The following is a 24,213-nucleotide window of genomic DNA, read 5'->3' on the forward strand; positions in this document are numbered from 1 at the left end:
ATCAGTTTAGCTCTATGCTAAGCTGCAATTACAGCTGAACAAGCTGTGAAGACTTTTCTCCCTGTATCTTGAGTCAGATACTTAATTTTGATGGAACTACTGGAATCAAATGCATCAAGAACTCTCATCTCCATTTAAGAGAAAGTGTGATGGAAGGGGTTAGCTGACTGTGATGCTGGGTGCAAATGTTGCTAAATAATTAATGGAGTTAATATTTTTATTAGGATTGTAACTAGAGAACTAACAACAACCTAAAACAATAGATTTTGTGTGGCCTGCCAAAATCTTAAAATTTCCCCCATGATTTTTATTACTTATGGTATATAGTACTGCAGAAGGAGTGGATTTTAAGGCACAAGTTTATCACATTCCAGAAGAAAACACTGTATTCTGAGTTCTCGCTGTGCAGTCATGCTTCTCTGAGTGACCTGAGATAACTTGGACACAGTTGACCAATCTATTGAAACTCTTCTTTTTAAAAAAATTTTTCTTAAAATAGATACCATTTTTGAAAACATATGCTGGTTACTTTGCTGTAGGTTTTATATCTGTTATCTTATTAATATTTAACTTTTTGAAGTACTTACTACCTTCACTTATTAGGAAACCAAGTTAGTTAAGTAACTTGCCCAAATCATACAGCCTTTGTTTTTATAATTTATCATATGACAACTTAAAAGTTTTTCTCCCTAGTGGGTAAATTAGTCTTTGATCAAATATTAATTGAATGCCCATCAAAGCATATTTTAGTTTCCAAAGCTGTTTAAGTTATCAGGACACATAAGTTCCACTATATTTCTTGCGCATTACTTTTATTATCCCTGAAAAATATTTTTGGAGTAAAGAAGGATAAATTTAAGAAGGGTATTCCTCTGAACACATTAAAACTGAATGATTTCCTTACTTTTATTAAGCTAGGATGTGACTAAGGAAGAAAACTGCAGTTTACTGATTTCTTACCCAGTCCGCTCTCACCTAGGATTGTTTACTCAGTCACATAAGCAATCAACAGAGTACAGCTTGTCTATGAACAAAACCAGCAACACTGTCTGAGTTAGAGGAAGTTTCAATTATAGATAGTCTTGAAAAGTGGAGCAAGACTGCATTTGATGGCATGTTGGACATCAAGGAGGAAAGACTATTCAGTTTAAATTAAAATGTATGGTAAATTAAAAAAAAAATAAAGTCACCCAAAACTTCTGCCACTCATTTCAAAAACTCTAAACAATGGCTTACACATTGGCATCCAAAAGGATGTGTTATACGTGATATGGTTATATTATTTGTTGTAACATCTACAATTTACTTTAAAATACAATATTTACATGCGTATGTTAGGCAAAGTGAGCTATAACCCAGGTGTGGCTAGCATCTGATACTCAAAAATACAGACCAGAAGCAGTTGTTGGTATTTGGATAACAATTCCCATCTCTTAAAGAGGCTACTAGAGGCTCTGTGTGCTCTGCATCTCAATCAACACCTGATGATTTACTAATCAGTATACTGAGTGACAGAAATGTGTGAGCCGCCTGGTGAACACAGGGCAGGAAAACAAGCATGATGAATACTGCTTATGAGTGAAGTTAAAGGCATTCTAGATATACAGATTGGCTAAAATATTTCAGAGATCATCTCCACCATTTCATGAACAGGGTCTAAGCACCCTGTGAGGTCTGTTTACTCTTAGAGGTGATGCCCTGTGCTAAATCTTAAAGTGGTTTGGTGTCTAGTTATGAACTCTGGACAATTGCCGTTGCCTGAAGCCAGGGAAAACTGCCTGATAATTCATTATCCTGCCTTCAGAATAAACATTTTATAGGAGGGAGTGATTGGGACACTTAAAATTTCTTTAAGCTTTAGGGCAGGGTGGTGAATTATTTTGTGCTTACTTGCTAGTAAGTATTTAGTTGGTAATTGTCTGTATGATGGGAGAACAACCTGATAATTCATTATCCCACCCTTCACATTTCTTGGTGTCCACCATTATTTGCCACAAAGAATCACAAGTTGTGTGTAACCAAGTGTTTCAAGTCAGTTCAATAGCACCATTTTTTCCCATTCTCCTGACAAAGGTTCCCTTTCGAGTCTTGTAGCCACTGTCATGAGCGAAAGGGGCTAGCACACAAGCCAATTACTTTTGAAACTGAATATGTCCTTTTTGGTTTGTGTTTGCACCATGGGAAGCAGTTTTCCGTTTAGTTTATTATATACATGTACGAGCAAGCTGTAATATATCTTAATTTACATATTAATTTAAAATAAAGATTTCATAACATTTATATCATCTTTAATAAAAGGGAAAATGTTCCATCCTATATTTTCCTCTCCACCCCCTGCAATGCCAGAAACCAGGAGAAAGAGGCTCTATTCCAATACCTGGTACCTAAGTATTAAATTGCTCATTGCAAACAGTCTTCAAATTTGAACCCATCCTACCTCTGTCCTCTACCTGTGCTAATGTTTAGTCCTCTTCTTACATTTGGTCTCAATGCTGATGCTTTATGTCTATTCTGACATTGGATCCCTTCAACAATGACTCTGAGTTTCCAAACAAGCAAAGCTGTTTTATATACAACAGAAGGGATCTGATCCACATCTATAAGAGGTCAAAATGTCTATTATTATTTCACAACCTTACATAAATTGGAAGTTTTCAAATCTAGGCAGAAGTGTATACGTTTGCTATGGACTGGGAAACTTTTTCTGAGATTCCACCTCCAGAATTCTGTCTTTAGTATTCACCAGTCTCTGTCATGACAATGTGTCTTGCACCATTTCCAGGAATTTTTGAAAAAAGGAAAACAAAAGAAAAAAATGATTGCCAATTAACTTACTACAGCAGAAACACTCATTGGCAGAGCTGTGGGATGAATTTCAAGTTCTCATTAGGTTCACTGAACCTAGAAAATGGGGCTCTTTACAGAAGCCTTGCTATTGTGAGAGGTGGCTCCACAGAAAGCCACACTTCTTCCCATCTGACAGAAGAACTGCAGGAGCTTGGCAGCCGGAGTTCAGGCAGGATGGACGGAGGGCTGGCTCCCCGGGTACTCTCAGTGTCCAAAGGAAATGACTGTCAGCTAAACTGCTGGCGACCTGCATAACTGCCATGAGTTAAACTACCTGGTAAACTTAAGTCTCTGACCATTAAGCCCTTCAATCTCAGTATTTTTTAAGACATTTTCCAGGTTTATAATTTGTTTTATCAGGGTCTCCTTATTATCTCCTCTCTATGGAGTTTCCCCCTCTTCATATGACATATAGCTTGACACACCAATTCTGTAAAACTCTAAGAGAGATTGCCACACTTCATTCCATCTCCCCCCGCTCAAACACACACACACCTCTCTCCAGCCCCTGAACAAAACAAAAAGTTAATGTCCTGAGGCATGTTATTCATGGCAATGGCTACTTAGCTCTTTGGTTAAATTATTGAATAAAAGAGGCCCTGATCTTTAGGTCCTTTGTTCATGAAAAAAATAAATGTATGCTGTTTGCAATAGGCCATATGCAAACAAAAAACTTTCAGTGCTTCCAATGCCTATAAAATAAAGCCCTAAGATCCTAGCCCTGCATTCAAATCCCCCTACAATGTGATGGTCACCTACCTCTCTAGCCATACTTCCCACAAATCTTCTAACCACAATATGCAAATTATTTCAAGGGCCCCAGGGTTCCACATCTTCCTTTTTGTTCCTTACTTTCTCTGTCTTGAATGTCCTCTACTCCTCTATAGGCTCACTGAGTGTTCCCTCCCAGCACAGCCCAGTTCAGTCACTTCAGTCAGCTCGAGTAGTTCTAACCCACAGCAATGTCTCCTTTCTCTGTGTGGCTTATAGTTGAACCACTCATTTTATCTCGTATAGTTATTCTTTGTAAGTATACCTTCTGTTTCTCCAATTAGATTACAAACACCCTACAGCTAGAGGGCATGCTTTATACTTTGATATGTTCCTAGCATTACTCCATGGTGTTATACATGAGAAAATGGAGACTTGAACTCTTATTTTCAAATGTGTGTCATATTTTTAAATCAAAATGTAATTCCTATGGACCTCCAGATGAAGTGCATGAAATAAACCAAATCAGGACTAGATCTGGGTCTCTAATTCTGCCACTTACCTTTGGCATATTACAGAATTTCTTTAAGTTCCTCACTGAAAAATATATGATTTCACTTATATGTGGACTCTAATGAACCAAATGAACTAAAAAACAAAATAGAGATAGAGTCACAAACAGAGAGCAGGCTGACAGTTGGGGGATGGGCTGGGTGGTGGAGGAATTGAGCAAAAGAGAAAAAACACTTAGACATGGACAATAGTGTGGTGATTATGGGAAGGGGGTAGGGGAGGCAGTAAATAGTGATAGAAAGAGACTTGACTTGGGGTGTTGAACACACGATACAATATAGAGATGATGTGTTGTGGAACTGTGCACCTGAAACCTGTATAATTTTGTTGCTCAGTGTCACCTCAATAAATTAAAAAAAAAAGAAAATATCAAAAAAATTATATGTTAACCATGATTTCTGACATGATTAAATGAGATAAACTGTTTTATAAATCATAATATCAAAAATATTTGTTATCAGCATTAAAGTATTATTAACAATATATGTGTATCCTTACAAAAAATTAAATTGAAATTCACTTAGATGCATTTGAAAATCTTTTAGGTTATCTTCTATAGCTTCTTAGAGATATACAAGCAAAATAATAATAAAAAAGTAAGATAAATGCATGACTTTAGAAATTCAAAATAAACCAATTTTCATAGATCTATCATCTGTTATAAATATAGAGTAGCCAATCCACTATGACTGTTTTTGCTATTTTATTCATTTATTCACTTCACAAAGACTTAAGTCATTTTGTTTTACTTAAAAAGATATAAAATAATGAGGGAAAAACAAAAATCCAAACCTTAAAATACTACTCAAAGTAAATGTGCAACTTCATAAAACATATTCTTTCTTTCACCAGAGAAAACACCCAACCAAAGCCTTTGGATATCCTGTGTCTCTGCAGTCTATCTTACTGACAGGCATGAAGATAAACCAAAAAAAGGAGCTGAGATAAGGTTGGTAAGACCATACTTCAATGAGCAGTATCTTAAAGTGACCTATCTTACGGTAGTAAATTTCTAATCTTACCAAACAAGCAAACTTTATTTTGCCTCACCATTCATCAAATAGGTCTTTTTCAAATCTGTAATCAATTGCTACCCAGTTTTCACAATCTAATCTGAATAACTGATGACCACCTTACACAAAAGGTCAATAGTCTAACCTAGTAATCAGCAATCACCAAAATAAACCAATAATTAACATCTCACTGAACACTTAAAAGCGTGTGTGTGTGTGTGTGTGTGTGTGTGTGTGTGTGTATCCATGTACCTACACTTTTCCAAAAGTCAGGCTACTCTTTTAGCCAGAACAGCTGGAAGTCAGACTTAATGACAACATGACATTGGGGTAACCTAAGAGGTCATCTGTGGAAATCCAATCTTCTCAATGTCAGAAGCAAGGTGGACCACTAAAGATAAAGTACAGACTCCAGAGATACAGCATTAAAAAATAATAAGTTGAATATATTAAGCATTGTTCTATACTTGCAAAATAATCTGATTTTTTAATTTAAAAAATGTTATACCAAATTAACTGTTAACTTAAGGATTCTATCATTCCTTCACTTATTCAACAAATATTTATTGAGTGTATTATATGTCAAGCACTATCCAGCAGACACCACTATGTATTCCAGAAGTTCATAACTGGATAGGGCAGAGGGACACACTGTTTACAAGAAAGCCATAAGTTACATAAGCACTTATAAAGGAATTAATTTGTAATTTCTAAGGTACACAAAGCATTCTAATCTCTCAATGTTTTTTCCAAATTAATCTGTGAAGTTTCTTTTTTTTCCATTATCAAACACTAACTATAACTTGATTTATTACAACATCCTTAGTAGACTTACCACACTTGTAATAATATTTGTAATATTTATAAGCTCTGTGATGGCAGGAACTAACTGTGCTCTATTCACTGTTAGTATAAAACAGACTAGCACAATCTCTGCCACACACTATTTCTGCAATAAATGTTAATTGATTGACTGATATAAATTCTTAAATACTAATAGAGTTAATAATAAATAGCCACTTAAAATTATTCTTAAAATACTACACTATTGGTTAGCTATGCTTGCTGTTGCCAGTCTAGTTAACATTAAAAGAAAAATATTAGTAGGAAAAAGCAGTTTATGAAAGAGAAAAATTAGCCTCCAATTTATATAATTTTGTAGTTAAAAATAAAAAAACCTTATAAAGAAGTTTTAATGGTTAATACATTTTCAGAAAACAAAGCTACAATTTCCAGCTTTCACCAGCTTTATAAAAGGGCCTCTGCCTGTGACCTACGTCATAAATGTTTGGAGCCAACATAAAGCTTTTATTGTTGTACCTGAGTTACAGGTATGGTCTTCTGTCAACTTAAGACTTTTTTTTAGTGTTTTCTTCATAGAGATTTGAAGGTTTCTGAAACTTTCATTCTTTTTTATTTGGGTAGACTTTTAATAAAACCTAGGCCTTTTACAGAGCTAAGGATTTCATTGAACTAGTATAAATGTAAACACTGGACAAAAATAAATAAAATATAAAACCTTTTTAAAGAAATGATATAAGGAATTATTTATTTATTTATTTATTTATTTATTTAAATCCTCACCCGAGGATATGTTTCTTATTGATTTTTACAGAGAGAGAGATGAAGGGAGAGAAAAAACCATCAATGTAAGAGAGAAACATTGATTGGTTGCCTCCTCTTTGCTCCCCAACCAGGATCCAGCCACAACCTGGGTACATGCCCTGACCAGAAATCGAACCCGCAACCTTTTTGGTGTAGAGGGCGACACTCCAACTAAGTGAGCCACCCCACCAGAGCTCAGTTTATTTTTTAAAATAATGCACTATAAGCATTTTATCTGCAGTGACTCTAGGTTAACTGGTTACAACTAGGACAAGGTCACTAGTTTAGCAAGTCAAATCAGAAAAGGATGGAAGTGGCAAAAGTGAAGTGGTGTGTAATTATATGATGAATTGGATAGATAAGAATCACTAATCTTGGGCACAAATCCTCTCTATGAAAAATAATAGAAAGAGAATTTGACAGTTTATTTGACATGCCAGACTTTTAACTTTATTTTTCCAGCATTTGCTTAATCTTTTTAGAAAAGTTTGGACTATTTTTTTTAATTGAATTTATTGGGGTGACATTGGTTCATAAAATTATGCAGGTTTCAGGTATATGATTCCATAACACATCAACTGTATATTATATTGTGTGTTTACCACCCCAAGTCAAGTCTTCTTCCATCACCATTTATTCCCCCTTTCCCTTCTTCTACCTCTTCCACCCTTCTCTCTGGCAATCACCTTACTGTTCTCAGTGTCCATGAGTCTTTCTTTTACTTTCTTTGCTTAATCCCTTCACCCTTCATACCCAGCCCCCAACCCCCCTCCCCTCTGACAGCCATCAGTCTGTTCTCTGTATCCATGAGTCTGTCTAACTTTGTTAGTTTATTTTGTTCATTAGATTCCACATATAAGTGAAATTATATGGTACCTGTTTTCCTCTGACTGGTTTATTTCGCTTAGAATGATAATTTCGATACACCAAGAAAAAGTCCTCTATTTAGCTTCTTTATACTTCTTTACAATAAGGTTAATGCCTTTATGATATAATTAAGCCAGTTTGTAGTGGTTCTATGAAGAGCTAAATATGAGGCTAAATTTCAGAGGCTTTGCTTGAAAAGTGGAATGATTTTCTGAAAGGAGATTTCCTGGTCTGCAGTGCTAGACACATTGTCTCAACTAGCTCTCAAACCAAATGTCATGAAGGCAATGCTTTCACTAAGAAGGATTAAGAAAAATTCCTTGCCAAATGGTAAAAAAACTAAGATAATGTTTAAGTGAACTAATATTACAGAAATATCCTACATCTGACTCTGTTATCACTGTCTGATGACTGTGAGTAAATCATGTAATACTTCTGTGAAAGTTTTTTCTTTAGTCTATAAAATTAAGTTAGAAAAGTTATACCAAATAGTGACACCTGTTGTAAAAATGCCAACGCTATAATTTAAGTTATTATGCTTTGCAAAAAGGATTATATTATCCGAATTCGGTAAGAAAAACGAAATGCACTTTCAGACCAGTTTGAAGCACTTTTAAGTGACTATTGTGTTAAATGTCTTGCCCAAATGAGAAAGTTTTTCTTTAGAAATTTCACTTCCAAACATCTGTAGGCTTTTATTTATATTACACTGTTTCATTTTATTTATTGATTTCTTATTTTCAATAAAAACCTTGTAAAGTTTTTATTTTTAAAACAAATATTTTGTATACTATTTTGTCATGATACTCAAAATTAGACAAACAAGAGCAAAATTATTTTAAGCATTGATTTGACGAAGAGAATAACATTTGGGAAATTAATTACAGCTTATTATTAATGTATATTCTCTACATTAGACCTTATATGTGTAAAGTTTGTTTACCATGCTTCATCATCACTGTTAGCAATTGTTGCTAGCAATGTGCTAACTTTCCCTTTCAGCATGCCATCTTAGCAATGTGGCTAAGTACAAACCTGCATAATGCCACTGTCCCCCTAACTTGCCAAGAACCAAATTTGAAATTATTTTTGATGCCTTCCAAAACTCTCCACTCACATCCAATCAGCACCTTGTAAAAAGTTCTGAGATCTGTCTGATAACTCTCTGTACCCTGTACTTTCATAAGATCTTGCCTAGACTACTGTTAGAGCTTAAAAAATTGCCAAAACAACTCCAATTCATTCATTTCCAACAAAATTCCTGAGAGAATTTTTCTAAAACTGCAAATGATCAAGTCTTGTCCTTTCTCCCTGCTTTAAATTGTCATGTAATATTAATTTGTATTTTCTTCTTTTCTGATCAAATGAACTATTTTAAAATATCGTTCAAACAATTTCTCTGTCCATATTTTTTAGATAAAAAATTATTCCTTTTAAATACGGATATCAAATGAACATTTTAAGATTGAAAATTTAAATAAATTGGTACATTTTAACACCCATGAAACATGTTATAAAATTATTCAAGCCCAACTGGCCTGGCTCAGTGGTTGAGCATGGACCTATGAAACAGGAGGTCACGGTTCAATTCCTGGGCAGGGCATATGCCAGGGTTGCAGGCTCAGTCCCCAGTGGTGGGCATGTGGAGGCAGCCAATAGATGATTCTCTCTCATCATTGATATTTCTATCTCTCTCTCCCTCTCCCTTTCTCTCTGAAATCAATGAAAAATATATTTAAAAAATTATTCAAAAAGTAATTTAACTTCTCATTTATTTTCTATTTATTAATGTGTTATTTCTATGATGACAATAAAGATTATATTCCTAGGCTTCTAGTAGCTAAACATTTCTGTTTTTGTTTATATTTTAAAAAATTATTTTAAAATCTACTAACTCTAAGTTGTTACACTAAACATGACAAATCCAAAATTGAATAAGGATACTTCCTAGACTCCCTTCTTCAAGTCTATACAGAAACAGATTAATTTCAAAAGCTCTTGTTTCAGTAATTATAATAAAGAAAACAAGGTGTCCTAATGATTTAAGCCATGAAAGTTTTTTATTACCAAAACACCTGTTGCTATTTCCAAACCTATTTTCATTAAATACAGAAGAATGTTGACTTTGTTACCCGAAGACATCAAAAGCTAAGAAAGAAAAAAAAAAAAAGCTAAGAAAACAAACTTCTGTTGACAGAACCATTCTCAGAACACTTTTCTCAACTCATGTGATTTTAACATGCTGTTCCTTCTTGGGATGGGGTTTTTATTAAGTGGTTTACATTAATATTTCAAGCTGGTGTGATTTATCTTTACTATGTTGCTAATATATAGCCATGTTTGATTTTTTCAAAACAGTAGTAGGGATATATTAATAGGGATATAGAAAACTAGCCTCAGCAAAAAACAACCTCTATAAAGCTGAATTTAATTTTATCAAACCTCATGTTTAAGATGGTTTAAATTTCTCAAGAAGAAATGATTGGTTTTGAACATTGAACAACAGCTGGTGCAGGACTATGCTTCCTGAAATAAGGATAATACAAGAGGTGAGCCCAGGGTCACTCTGTCCTTCTGACTGATGGCACTTCCTGGACCTCAGCACAAGGAGGTAGATGGAACCCAAGCAGAGCACAATGACTGCACTCCATTGAAGGGGCAGAAATTAGAGTTTGGAGCTACTGAAATAGTCGGAATTTGCAGGGCAGAAAACCGAAAACAGTACACAAAAATTGAGCCCCCCACAGGAGTCACTTTGAGTTACTGGATGAATAATAAACTGTACATGCACAGGGCAGGACGTAAGGCCCAGCAGAAAACAGCTACTGATGAGCCGAATAGAAAGTCCTGATGTTACATACACATGGAGATGTAGAACTTCTGTCTGGTGGAGTAAAATGCCACCCGTCCAAAGGTGAAAATGCTGAGTTCGGTGACACCCCTAAAACGTCTGGACCCACCATAATTAAGCATGAAAAACAAGAAAAAGGACTGAGCTTATTTGCCAGTAAATTAACTGTTTAACTGTTAAATTCAACACTCTTCAAAGGAAGATAACAGACTCTTGACAATATAGAACTCTTAATGCCCAGTGTACAGTATAACAAAAATTACTCAACATGGAAGATAGGAAATTGTGGTCTATAATAAGGAAGAAACCACTAATACTACAAATGCATGATGTGAAGAGTTATATTCATTTTTTCTACTACATTCACCATTGTAAAATAGTGGAAATTATGAAAAATAATATCTTGGCCCTGGCTAAGTAGCTTAGTTGGTTAGAGTGTTTTCCCCATACACCAAGGTTGTGGGTTCCATCCCTGGTCAGGAAACATACAAGAAGCAACCAAGCAACCAATGAATGCATAAATAAGTGGAACTACAAATCAATGCTTCTCTCTCTCTCTCTCTCTCTGTCTCTGTCTCTCTCCCTCTCCTCCCCTCCCTCTCTCCTTCTCTCTTTCTAAAACCAATCAATAAATAAAATTAAAAAAAGAAAAAATGTATTTAAATTAGTTACATACTTCAAATCCAAAAACATTTTAAAATCCAAAAACATTTTAACTTTACACATTATCTCAAAAAAATATGCTCTAAGAGCTTGCCCTCATCTGCCACATCCCACTGTTGTTTGTTCCACTCTCCATTAATTTAGACTGCGTCAGTGATCGGCACATAGCAAGGATATAAGCTTTGCAAACCCCTGAACGGCAATTTTCTGCTTGTATCTAGGAAAGCTGGTTAGGTCAACAAATCTGTCTTGACCTTCCTTTCTCTACATCATTTAAATGTGCTTCCAGTTTCTTAATCTATTGCCTCCTTTATCCTGCTGACAACAGTATTCAGGATCAATACTCTATCTGCTGATTATCTCTTTGCTAGATCTCATTTTCATTAAATTAATCTGCAATCCTTTTCAAGGTATCTATGTGCAATAGGTTGCCTTTTTTCATCCTTGTTATGGACTGAATTGTGTCCCCTAAAATTCACCTTAAAGTCCTAACATCCACTATTCCTCAGAATGTGACTGGGTTTAGAGATAGGATCTTTAAATAGGGAATTAAGATTAAATGAGGCTATATGAGTGGGCCCTAATCTAATGAGTGGCATCCTTATAAACAGAGAGACACCAGGGATGGGCACACACAGAGAAAAGGCCATATGAGGGCACAGCAAGAAGGCAGACAACAGCAAGTCAAGAGAAAGGCCTCAGGAAAACTAAATCTGCCAACACCTTGATTTTAGAATTCCAGCCACCAGAAATGTGAGAAAATAAATTTCTGTTAGGTCACCCAGCTGTGGCATTTTGCTATGGTGGCCTTAGGAAACCAATACATTCCTATATTTTCATTTTTGCTGGAGCACTCACTCAATCTCCTTACGTTTGTGAAACTATTTTAATGACACCACATCCATCAAAACATCATTCTCTCCCCTTGAGGTAAGACAAGCATGTAGTCAGAACACTTACCAACCATTGCTACTGTTAGACTACTACTACATTATTACAGCTCAGTCTTTAAAAATGATGTTTGATTTTAAATGGAAACAATATATCAGTAGAGATATAGAGGTAGGTGTGTATGTGTCTTGGTTAAAAATACAAATAGCAATCTTTTGTTACAGAAATCAGTTTAAGAGGGAGCCATATATGATACCTAGGTTTCAATATCGGTTTCCCTGCTGTGTATCCTTGGGCAAGCTATATATCTCACTGTGGACAGTAACAGTGCCTATTTGCTGTGATTTAAATATGTTAATATTTATAAAGCACTTAGTCTGGCACATTAACTGTTATATAAGTACTTGCTATTATCAAGGAAACTGATTTTGGATGGATTGCTAAGGGAGTAAGTGTAGCAAAAAGGACCAATGTAATGGGAAGATTGAAGTAGCAAGCGTTGATTATATACATATTAGAAATTTGGAGGAAAATTAAGGTTAGATTCAATAATAATTTTAAGAATGAGTGGAGCAAGCAAGATAGAGTTTTTTTATTTTTTAAGATAAATGAGAATCAGACCTGTTTACAATTTCATAGAAGAGAGTTAGTGAAGGTGAGAAAATAAGCATCAATAAGGCAAAACACTGAAACATTAGGGGTATCAAATAATGTCTGGGGCAGAGTTTTTCAAACTGCAGGCGTGACCCATTACTCAGTTATAAAATAAGTTAAGAAGATGGTAACCAGATTTAAAAAAATAAAAGTCTTAGAGAATATTCATGAGATATAAACTAGGGTAGGTAGTATTTCATAAAATGTATGCCAGTTTTACACACACATGCAAATGTGTATGCTCATTGAAATGTGAAATATATTACTGTAAGGCTCAGTAAAAAATGTGAAAACCTTACTGTAGAATAATAAAGCATTTTTTAAAAAGAAAGGCTTCTTCTGAGATGAAAAAAATAAAGATCCATGAACTGGGACTGGTTATTATTCTATTTAACAGAATTATTTCAATACACTATATTCATTACAAAAGAAACAGATTCATGTAAACTTATGTTGTACTCCTTGGATTTTAAAATAAATAATATGAGTGCAATTATTTAACAAATGCATTAATTTAAAAATCTAACGACTCAAAATTTTATTTTCTTTATTTACTTTGTATTGTTGATTTTTTTTAACATAAATCACTCTTTGAAAGTCCTGTCGGACAGTCACTAGATACCAATTAAATATACATACTGCTGTTCACACACCTGTATTACCTATTTTGAGTTACCTTAGAAACCCCTCAAAAATAATCTTTGTTTTTTCTGACAGGGCCCTTAGGGACATGTGTAAGGACTCTCAGTATCTCACAGTACTGGCTCTCCTTGGTGACCTTGCCAACTTACGCTGCTGTTAACTGTGACAGAATCTACCCTAGTGTGCTTTCTTAGCTCTGGATAGAATTCCAACTGTTTATGGGATTTTTTAAAAATCTGAGGTCCCCAAAGCACAAATTCATATGTGAAAAATTTTAAATCATTAGTTTGATTACTAGTCTTACCATCTATCTACTAGTTTAAGATAGGAACCTAAAAAGTCAGAATGCCCCCATTCATGTGGAATAAATCATCAAGTTCTGTTAACTCTAGTTCTAGTTCTTAATCAAGTTCTGTTAACTCTAGATCTAAATAGCTCTCAGTTTCTCCCCTCTCCATCTCAGAAGACACTATTTTCTCGTGTTTTAATTCAATATTCTTTTAATTCATTGCTGCCTTCTGGGTTCCTCTTTCTGGTCCATCCTCCACACTCTAATGACCTTTATCTTCCTAAAAGATTAATGCAATTGTATCACTCCCTATCCAGCTCATGTCTCACCATGCTGCCTCCCTTCCTATTCTTTTACTCTTTTTTAAAAAATACCTTCATGCCTTTGCACATGTTATTCTCTCTACCTGGAATGCTCTGTGCTTCCTTCTTGGCCTGCTCACTCTGTAGCTCTTCTACTGACTCTTTAATTTACAGTTCAAACATCACCAACTCTGTGTATAAGTCTCAGATGGATTCAGTCATTCCTTCAGTTTTTACCTTCATCTCACTTACATAGCATTTTACATTTCATTCATTCATTGTTCATTCACTGAACATATATTGAGTAACTTCCATTTCATACACTTGCTACTTTGCACTGAAATTAAATGTTTAGCTATTTCTTTCCTCAAATACAGGATGAATTCCTAAAAGAAAAAGCTATTTAATATGTGAACCCTGGAACCAGGTATCAGGCCCAACACCTAACAGGCACTTAACAAATACTGGAGTAAATAAATTAATTTGATGCTTTTTAACACATGATTCTCTTCCACAGTCCAATCATTTGTATTCTTCCCAACAAAATTTAAAATTCATGCAAATAGAATCATTAGGCCATGAATTATTAATGGCATAGTCTAGTGTGAGCAGGAATTAAACATCTTTTCTAAAGAGATATCAGTCTACTTATGAGCTTTGACATCTACATCTATTTGTCGTCTCCTAGCAACTAACCATTTCTTAAGGAAAAAGTTAACCCTATTTTGCCTAATTCCTTACACTTTAAAAAGTCTGTATCTTGAAAACTTTTACAATCCTGATAAAATGGTTTAATTTTTTTATTACTTATGAATCTGAGAACCATATAACTAAAAGGTATGACCTAAGCTTTTTTCATTGACAAAACTAAATTGATTCATGGAAAAATAAAATTTCAACTTCATCAAAACCACTTTGCAAATATAATTCTCTCTTATTCATCATGTATACACATAGACGAACACTGTGTGTCTAATAGTATTTATTATTACATTTTTCTACCTCATTCTTTAATGTTTATTTTTGTTATTTAAAATAAAGATGAAAATTACACTTTACTAAAGAAAGAGCTTTGTGAGCATTTGGTAACATCTATTGACCCAAATAAGCATGAAAAGAATTACTAGAGCACAGCAGCTTTGTCCAATTTTGAAAGTGGCTGGGGGTACGAAGGCTCATTGTTTAGCCTACCAACTCACATTTCTCTGAAGCCTGGTAAATCCCATCCCCAAATCAAAAAGCCCTTGTTCATCAGACAAGATCTTATTTACTGAAAGCCACCACTATATTTCTTTATAAATCTCTTATCAAATTTTACTAAGATTAAATTCCAGGAATATTTTTAAAATATGTGAATTACTAGAATGAATACTATTAGCATATTTTAAAATATTTCTGAAAATTTAAGTAAAAGAGTAATATTTATTTGCATTTAACAGTAGTACTCTTACCATCACCACCACCACCACCACTAATAGTAATAATAAAAATGCTATATTCAGCTAATTTTTATTGAGTATGACAGGTATTATATTACACTAGAGGCCCGGTGCACAAAAATTTGTGCACTTGGGGGGGGGGGGAGGTGTCCCTCAGCCCGGCCTGTGCCCTCTCGCAGTCTGGGACCCCTCGGGGGATGACCACCTCCTGGTTTAGGCCTGCTCCCTGGGGGATTGGCCCTAAGCTGGCAATCAGACATCCCTCTGGCAGCCCGGCAGCCTCGGGGGATGTCCACTTGCCAGCGGGGAGCAGACCTAAGCTGCAGTCTGACATCGTTAGTGCTGCTGAGGAGGCAGGAGAGGCTCCCACCACCACCACTGTACTGGCAGCCATCAGCCTGGCTTGTGGCTGAGCAGAGCTCCCCGATGTGGGAGCTCACTGACCACCAGAGGGCAGCTCCTGCATTGAGCGTTTGCCCCCTGGTGGTCAGTGTGTGTCATAGTGACCAGTCATGCCCAGTCCTTCTGCTGTTAGGGTCAGTTTGCATATTACCCTTTTACTATATAGGATAGAGGCCTGGTGCATGGGTGGGGGCCGGCTGGTTTGCCCTGAAGGGTGTCCTGGACCAGGGTGGGGGTCCCGCTTGGGTGCCTGGCCAGCCTGGGTGAGGGGCTGATGGCTGTTTGCAGCTGGTCACACCCCCTTCAGGGTGGGGGTCCCCACTGGGGTGCCTGGCCAGCCTGGATGAGGGGCTGATGGCTGTTTTCAGGCTGGCCACACCCCCTTTAGGGTGGGGGTCCCCACTGGGGTGCCTGGCCAGTCTGGGTGAGGGGCTGAGGGCCGTTTTCAGGCTGGCCGGCGACTGAAGCTCCCAGCCTCTCCTTTTTTTCTTTTTTATTCTGGGATTTATTTACCTTCTATAATTGAAACTTTGTTGCCGTCACTAGAGCTGAGAGCCGGGCTCCTGCTCGCTCCAGCTCTGTGGCCGCAGCCTGCTGAAAGCAGGTATCTGAGGTTTGTTTAGCTTCTATAATTGAAACTTTGTTGCTTTCTGAGCTCAGAGCCAGGCCGCGACAGGCGAGGAACCTTGGCTTCCTCCATCACTGGAGCAAGCAAGCCTCCTGCTCGCTTCAGCTGTGTGGCTGCCGGCCGCCATCTTGGTTGGGTTAATTTGCATATCTCGCTGATTAGCCAATGGGAGGTGTAGCGAAGGTACGGTCAATTACCATGTTTGTCTATTATTAGATAGGATTATATCCTATATAATAAAGAGCTAATATGCTAATTAGACCGGATGGCAGAATGACCTTTGGGAATGACCAGTGGGTGGGGCCATGAGGCAGCCAGGCTGCCAGGGCCAAGGGCTGCCAGGGCTGAGCCACTTGCACGAATTTCGTGCATTGGGCCTCTAGTATAATAATAATATCAAATGATAATTAATATATAATACAAAAATTATATTTAAAGAGGCTTAAATTTAAATATTTTTAAAACTATATAATTTCCATTAATATAGTGCCCCCTTAGCAATACAAATAAGGTGAACCAAACATTTTCCTGGAGACAGGAGAAATGTTATTGCCCAGGATGATCAATTTTATAACCATTGTAAGTTTCTTCTTGACTGCACTTCTAGTTATACGTTCAATAGGCAGAATTATCAAATACCATAGGGCTGCCCAAAAATCAGATGGAGGAAAATTAAGCTATGATTTAATCAGTGAACCACTGGTATAGTTCCTTTCAGAATTATTCTGATGGCAATAGATAGAAGAAAACTTAGGAACACCCTTCTACCAAATAGCATTAGAGTTACCTCCTGGCACACTTTCCCTGACCTCATTAAAGAACAAACAGTAGACTTTAAATGCATTAGAAAACTGATTGAATTTGTGGTTATTTAATTTTCTCCTTAAATTTTATAGATGAGAAAAATTAGATGCAGAGAAGTTAGCAAAAAATGCCTTGATCAGAGAACTAAGATATTGGTAACTACAGCTGAAACCTAGGTTTCCATAGTGCTGTCAACAATTGTGGCATATATCACAATTTAACAGAAGTTCTAGGAAGTAAAGGTTTCTGGATAATACACAAATGCAAGAGACAGCTGTCCTTTCCTGGGAAAGGATAAGTTCTCCCTAAAAAGTCAGTCAGTAAGCAAAAGATAAACTACATTACAGTATACCAAATTGATGCTTCAAAAGGGATATCAATTATTAACTACTAGAGGCCGAGTGCATGAAATTCGTGCACTGGTACGCGCACTGATAGGGTCCCTAGCGGCTGCCGGCCGGGGCCTCCCTCCCTTTCCCCGGCCGGCCCTGCCCCCTGGTCAAACTCCCGGACGAACTCCAGGTCAAAGGAACAATTTGCATACTACGCTTTTATTATATAGGATAGTAATCTCCTCAGAATCTGAGGATGAGAAAGAGCAGAGGAGGCTCTTCTCTCTCTGGATTCACTTCCAAAGAAAATCAGAAACACCTGGGTACTTCCATTTGCTTACTGTACAGACAGACATAGGAACACGTGGTTATCCAACTCAAAGTTTAAGAACTAAGTAGAATTTATATTGACAACAAACTTATTAAACTATGAAGGGTTCTTTGCAGATTGGCCTTTTCTGTACATCTAATTAAGTTTTTAAATGATGTCTCAGTAACTTTTTATTTTCCAGATACTAAATGACAATATCTTTGTTTTTTAGTTCTTTAAAATATACACACACACACACACACACACACACACACACACACACATATATATATATATATATATATGATAGATAGATAGATAGATACATACATACATACATAGATAGATAGAAACATCAATGATGAGAGAGAATCATTGATAGGCTGCCTCCTGCATGCCCCTACTGGGGATTGAGCCCACAACCTGGGCATATGCCCTTGACTGGAATCAAACCTGGGACCCTACAATCCACAGGCCGACACTCTATCCACTGAGCCAAACCAGCTAGGGCGACGATATCATTTTTTTACTTCAATATTCTTTACATTAAATCTGGTCAGTTCACCCCCATAAAAGAGTTAAGATTTGTTTAACAATCAAATCCAGTTATTATTTGATAGTAAAAGAGCCTAAATAACAGTGCCTAATTATGTAGGACAGGCTTTGTTATCAGTCACAAGTGAGTTCAAATGTTGGCTATTTCACTTACTCATTGCAGAACCTTGGACAAATTACTTAACCTCTCTGAAATTGAGAGCTATAAGGCCTGACATTGATCGTGGTCAAGATTAAATAAATTATGTAAAGCACCTAGCCCAGCATCCCATACAGAGCAGCACAAAATTAATGTTAGTTTACTTTCCTTTTTGACCAGAAACTTAGCAGATTCAACCACCTTGTTCCTTTTTTAAAAAAATTTTATTTTATTGTTTAAGGTATTACAAATAGTAGTACATATGTCTCCTTCCCCCCCCCCCCCCCCATTGACCTCCCCCCGGCCTCCCCTACCCCACCGGCACTTGCCCTCCCCCCCCCCCCCAGTGTCTTGCTTTTGTTGATCGTGCTTATATGCATGCATACAAGTCTTTGGGTTGATCTCTTACCCCCGCAACTCTCCCCTACCTTCCCACTGTAGTTTGACAGTCTGTTCGATGCTTCTTTGCCTCTATCTATTGAACAAGACTTGATTACAATAATCCTAGGCATCCTATTGTAGACATTGTTTTGAAAGGGGGATAAGAGGTTATCTAGATGGATTTGGACAAAACTCCACAAATTCAAATCTTAACCCCAAACTGAACAAGTCATTTCAGATGAAAGTCCTAATGCTCTAATGCCTGGTCTTTCACCCTGAGAATTACCTGACAGCTCAGCTTCTGCTCCTGGTTTTTAACTTTAGGCCACAGTTCTACTAAAGACCTCTGTGGAGCACTCCCTAGTAAGGTTTTTCGTAGATCTTGTACAGAAGTATTAAGACAATTCAATCTAACCAAAAAATGTTGGCTACCCATTAAGTGCTGATTCTGGGATGCAAGAGTATAAACCGTGGTTTTATCCCTTTTCTATAGGAGCTCACAATCAGGCAAATACACAACTAACTACATCAGTGGCATTTGTTGTGCATTTTTTAATTTATGAGAACTGCACTAAATGTAAAAGGTGATTTTGGTGAATTGGTTGATGTAGAATATTGTAACTGTTTATGTTTGTGAAAATATTTTATGGTGGCATAATTAGTTTGCACTCTGGCTTTTAAAATATTTTAGAATATGGTTTCATGGAACAAAAAGAATAATGAGGAATAAAAGTTTTATTTTGGGGTAGTGTCCAACAAAACAGAGATTTAAACTGGGCTGACCTGCAGATGAAAGGAGTATATTTTGCAAAGAAAGTCATTAAAAACACCTTATTGCACGTTGTAAAGTCCAATAGCAGAGGGAATTGTGACTCATTTAAACTTTAACAAATGACGAATCCGTGTAAGTGGGTCTCACAGGCAGTTTATAATCAATCATAGTCAATGAATCTGTAAGTAAGTGGCACGCCAGCCAAAGAACAGAGAATGAATGGAGTCTTTTAGGCTAATTTGGATGTAACACAAAGTTTAAATAAGTGTTATGAAGCTTAGAGAAAAACAACTAGTATAAACCATAATTTATCCTTCTGAAATAGGTAGGAAATTGAGCCAAATAAAAGTCATAACTGCAGGGCTTTGTTTAACAATATTATGATGCTAAAATAAACACTGAGTCAGTCCTGATTTTATGCCAGATAATAACAATGAAAGTCCAAATTTGTCCACATTTTACTAATGGTATTTAAACAACATGGCAGGAAAATGAATTTAAAATAATCCAATTAAACTGCATTTATTGTGTTCATCTAAATATATTTAATTATACTGTGAAGAATTCATTCACCACTTAATGAACAAGTGTTAAAAATCCTACTGTGTACTGTGTGCAAGGCACTGTGCTAGGTGATGCAAAAATAATACAAAATCAACTCAACTTCCTTTTAGAATAGAGAACAAAGAGTATGGAAAACAAAGAATGGTATCTACAAATTTATTTGGAATCTATAAACTCCTTAAAAGAATAACATTGATTAGAAAAATACTAGTCCATGTGCTCTACAGAGTGCAAATACTTTCATATATATTGTTACTATATGGCTTCAGAATCCCTGCTTGTTGTAGAGGTTCAGGAAGGGTATCCTGATCCACAATAATTAAGGGAAGATCAGACATGAGCTCTCAGCTCACAATATAAATCTTTTCCATTAAAATAGGCTATGCCTCTCACAAACACTATTTTATTTTTATGATGCCGACCTACAAATAAGAAAGCAGCATTAGAATGTGGGAGCATCTAAAACATGTGGGTTGTTACAATTTAATGTGATATTTAAACAAGCATATATAATACAAAAGCAATTCTAAGCATAAAGGAATTCTTATAAGAAGGTAAATTTTCCTCTTCAGAATTACATGAGATGGTGATTCAAGAGATGTCAAATTATCCTTCTCTTTGAAAACATAGATTAGTTCTTAAAGTATTTACATTTAAAAAAAATTTCTTCCTAACTAAACATGAAGTCAAGAAATAGAAAGATGCTAATAAAATGATGGCATCTTTGTTTTATGTTTCTAAAGCAACACGCTTCTTATTTTGAGTTACAATGAGAATGCCAATGGTATTCTGACCTGTCAATCACACTCTTTGTAACATGAGCTGTAAGTACTTGGCATTGAAAACAGACTTTCTAACTGACAGCATGTCTATGAGAGGTTCTCCATATAACTATTAGATGCTATTTTTTGTTTGTTTTGTTTAGCTTTGGGTCTAAAATAAAGTATTTTTAAAAAGGTTGTCATTTATAAAGCAATTACATTTTTAAAAGAAATGATTCATTGTTTCTGTCCTCCTTTGTAATGGAAATTACATCAAGTTTTAATACCTAGTATTTGACTTTGGAAGCTGTTAAGAGACTATAGCAGAGAAAGAGCTCCTATGCAGGCTTGATTTGCAGTTGAAAAATCATGAAAAGAAACCTTCAGAATTTCTAAAGAGAAAAATCACATTAAATAGCCTGTGAAGTTTGTGTTGTTTACTAAAGAAAGTGTCCTGGCCCATCTGGTGTGGCTCAGTGGTTGAGCATCAACCCAGGAACCAAGAGGTCACTGGTTGATTCTCCATTAGGGCATATGCCTGGGTTGCAGGCTTGATGTCCAGTAGGGGGCATGCAGGAGGCAGCTGATCAATGTTTCTCCCATTGATGTTTCTATCTCTTTATCCCTCTCCCTTTCTCTCTAAAATTTAATAAAAATATTTTTTTAAAAATAAAGTGGTCTGAGTTTTGTCAGGTAAACTAAATCTATTCAATATTTTTTAAATCTCTAAAAATTGACATTATTAAAATTTTTATTTTAAAATGTAATCTTTCTTACCCAACTTCATAATTTTATACTTCCAAATCAAGTATGCTATAAATATCTCTATGAAATATAATAACCAATAAAAGTGAATAAGGAAATGATAAATGCACAGAGAAATGTAAGGAAGTTCTATTTTAGTAAACATTGTTTATTAAAGACTGAATTTTATATTGACAAAATTAATTTGAGTATAGAATGGCAAATTAAAAAGTATATCAAATATTGTTATACACTTTATTTAATTTTCAATAATCTCACATTCTGTTGGAAATAAATTAACTTTCTAATAATGCAAATGTTGAACTGTGGAAAATGGTGCATGCTGTAGTCATTATTTAATAAGATAAAAAATGCATACTAATTGCCATATTAAAGACTGAACAATTTAGAAGTAAAGAAAATGTTTAATTTTTATTCACACAGTGTTTTGCAAACTTATTTATTAATAAAACTCAGGAATATTTTAACATTTGTCTCCTGGAATACAGTTTTAATGGAATAAACATAATTTCTTAGAAGATACTTCTCTAGCCCAATTTATCTTCCTATTGGTATTTAATTTTAACAATAATTTTTCCAAATAAAAACTATTGGAAATATATTGAAAGCAGTGCATCCAGCATCTTCTTCCAAACCCATCACTCGTCTTTGAGTTACCAATAGATCATTACTGATTTGCCATCAACACTGTCACCTCTACTGGTCCCAGCAGTTTTAAAAATCTTTTTGTCACCAAAGTGATGTACTGAAGAAAGAGCTCAGGCTGGACGTGTATAATCTCAGTTAATGCATCTTACCGTCATCACAGTGTTTGCCATCATAATGCCTGGGAGTATCATGTTATATGTCAAAGCCTCATATCTCAAGTCCAGCTCACAGAATAAGTTCTTAAAACGTTCCCATTCATACTGTTCCACTATTCTCAATTCCCTTGTAAGGCCATAACACCCATCTCAATGATGAGCAGTGATGTACCATATCAAAATACATGGAAAGAATAAACTATATTATTTAAATTCTGGAGTTGTTTCTGTTGATTTTAATCACCCTTTGGAGTGATTAAATTCAGTTACTACATCTGCTTTAATACTACTTTGGGCACTTTTATATTTGAAATGTGTCATGAATGGGGTAAAAACACTTTCAAAATACCGTACATACATCTGCCATCAGTAAATCAATATGAAGCATACACATAAGTCAAATTCACTAATTAATTATTTTAATTATCGCATTCCTTTGATTTGCAAGACACTGAATAAATCAGGTGCTATAAGAGACCACCACCTTCAAGCAGCCAACCACCAAGGGAAACATACCTTCAAAGTAGATTAATATGCATGCCTAATTGTCTCATCATATACAAGGAAAATGAGTAAGGACCAAACCAACAGATTGGTAATTTCAATAAACAAAGTGGATCAGTTGAAAAAATACCAGCCGGAGCACACAAAGCTAAAAAAATTGAAATTATGGAAAAGACCATAAGGAATGTATGGAACATAGTGAAAACTCTAACATATGGAAAAGTCTAATATTAGTGTAATTGAATTCCCAGAAAGGGAGAAGAGAAAGAACAGGATAGAATCAATATTTGAAAAACTACTGGCCAATAATTTTCTAAAACTGACTAAAGATTTCAAGCCACCAATTCAGAAAGCTCTATAAATCCCAAGCAGGAAACACACACACGCACACACACACACACACACACACATTTTGAAACATCAGACAAAAGCTGCTAAACACCAAAGTGATAGTATAAAATTAGCAAGAATAAATAGACATTAATTTCATAGGAGCATCATTATGACTAAGAGATAACTCATTAATAGGAACAAAAAAACCAGAAGACAATGGAGTAACATCTTCAAAGTGCTGAAAGAACAACTGTTAACTTATAAACCAGCAAAATTCCTTTCAAAACTGCAAGCTTTCACAAAACTAAAACCAAGAGAATTTATTGAAAGCTAACTGTGCACTAAGAGGTATATTAAAGAAAGTTCTCTAGGATAAAGGAAAATAACCTCCAATGACTACACATAATGCAAAAAGGAATAAAGAACAAGGTAAAGGTAAAGCTGTGAATAAACAGCTTTTTTTTGAAAGGTATTTCAAAACTACAATAATAATGAAGTTAACATTAGTAATATATTTACTAAATATATGCAAATATTATTTCAATGTATAATTAATATAGAAATGTATTAGATATATAACATTCTTTTTTACACTAAATTTTTGAAATCCAATGTGTTGTTTATAATCACAGAACATTTCAATTTATACTAGCCACATTTCCATTGTTCAATAGCTAGTGGCTACCTTACTGAACAATACAGTTCTAGACAAACCTCCAGTCCAATGTACTGACAGAGGTGACTCAGCTTCTGTTTGAACACTATTTTCTCTTCTCATCTTGTCATTTATTGTAAGTTTCAATTTTCTTTTAA

General features: G+C 35.5%; 1 protein-coding gene across 2 annotated transcripts in view; it reads right to left on the bottom strand.

Moving 5' to 3' along the window:
- Nucleotides 1-24,213, bottom strand: part of XRCC4 (X-ray repair cross complementing 4) — a 181,749-nt gene that overhangs the window by 61,141 nt on the left and 96,395 nt on the right. The window lies entirely within an intron of this gene.

The sequence above is a fragment of the Myotis lucifugus genome, unplaced genomic scaffold, assembly GCF_000147115.1.
Source record: "Myotis lucifugus unplaced genomic scaffold, Myoluc2.0 scaffold_0, whole genome shotgun sequence".
Classification (NCBI taxonomy): domain Eukaryota; kingdom Metazoa; phylum Chordata; class Mammalia; order Chiroptera; family Vespertilionidae; genus Myotis; species Myotis lucifugus.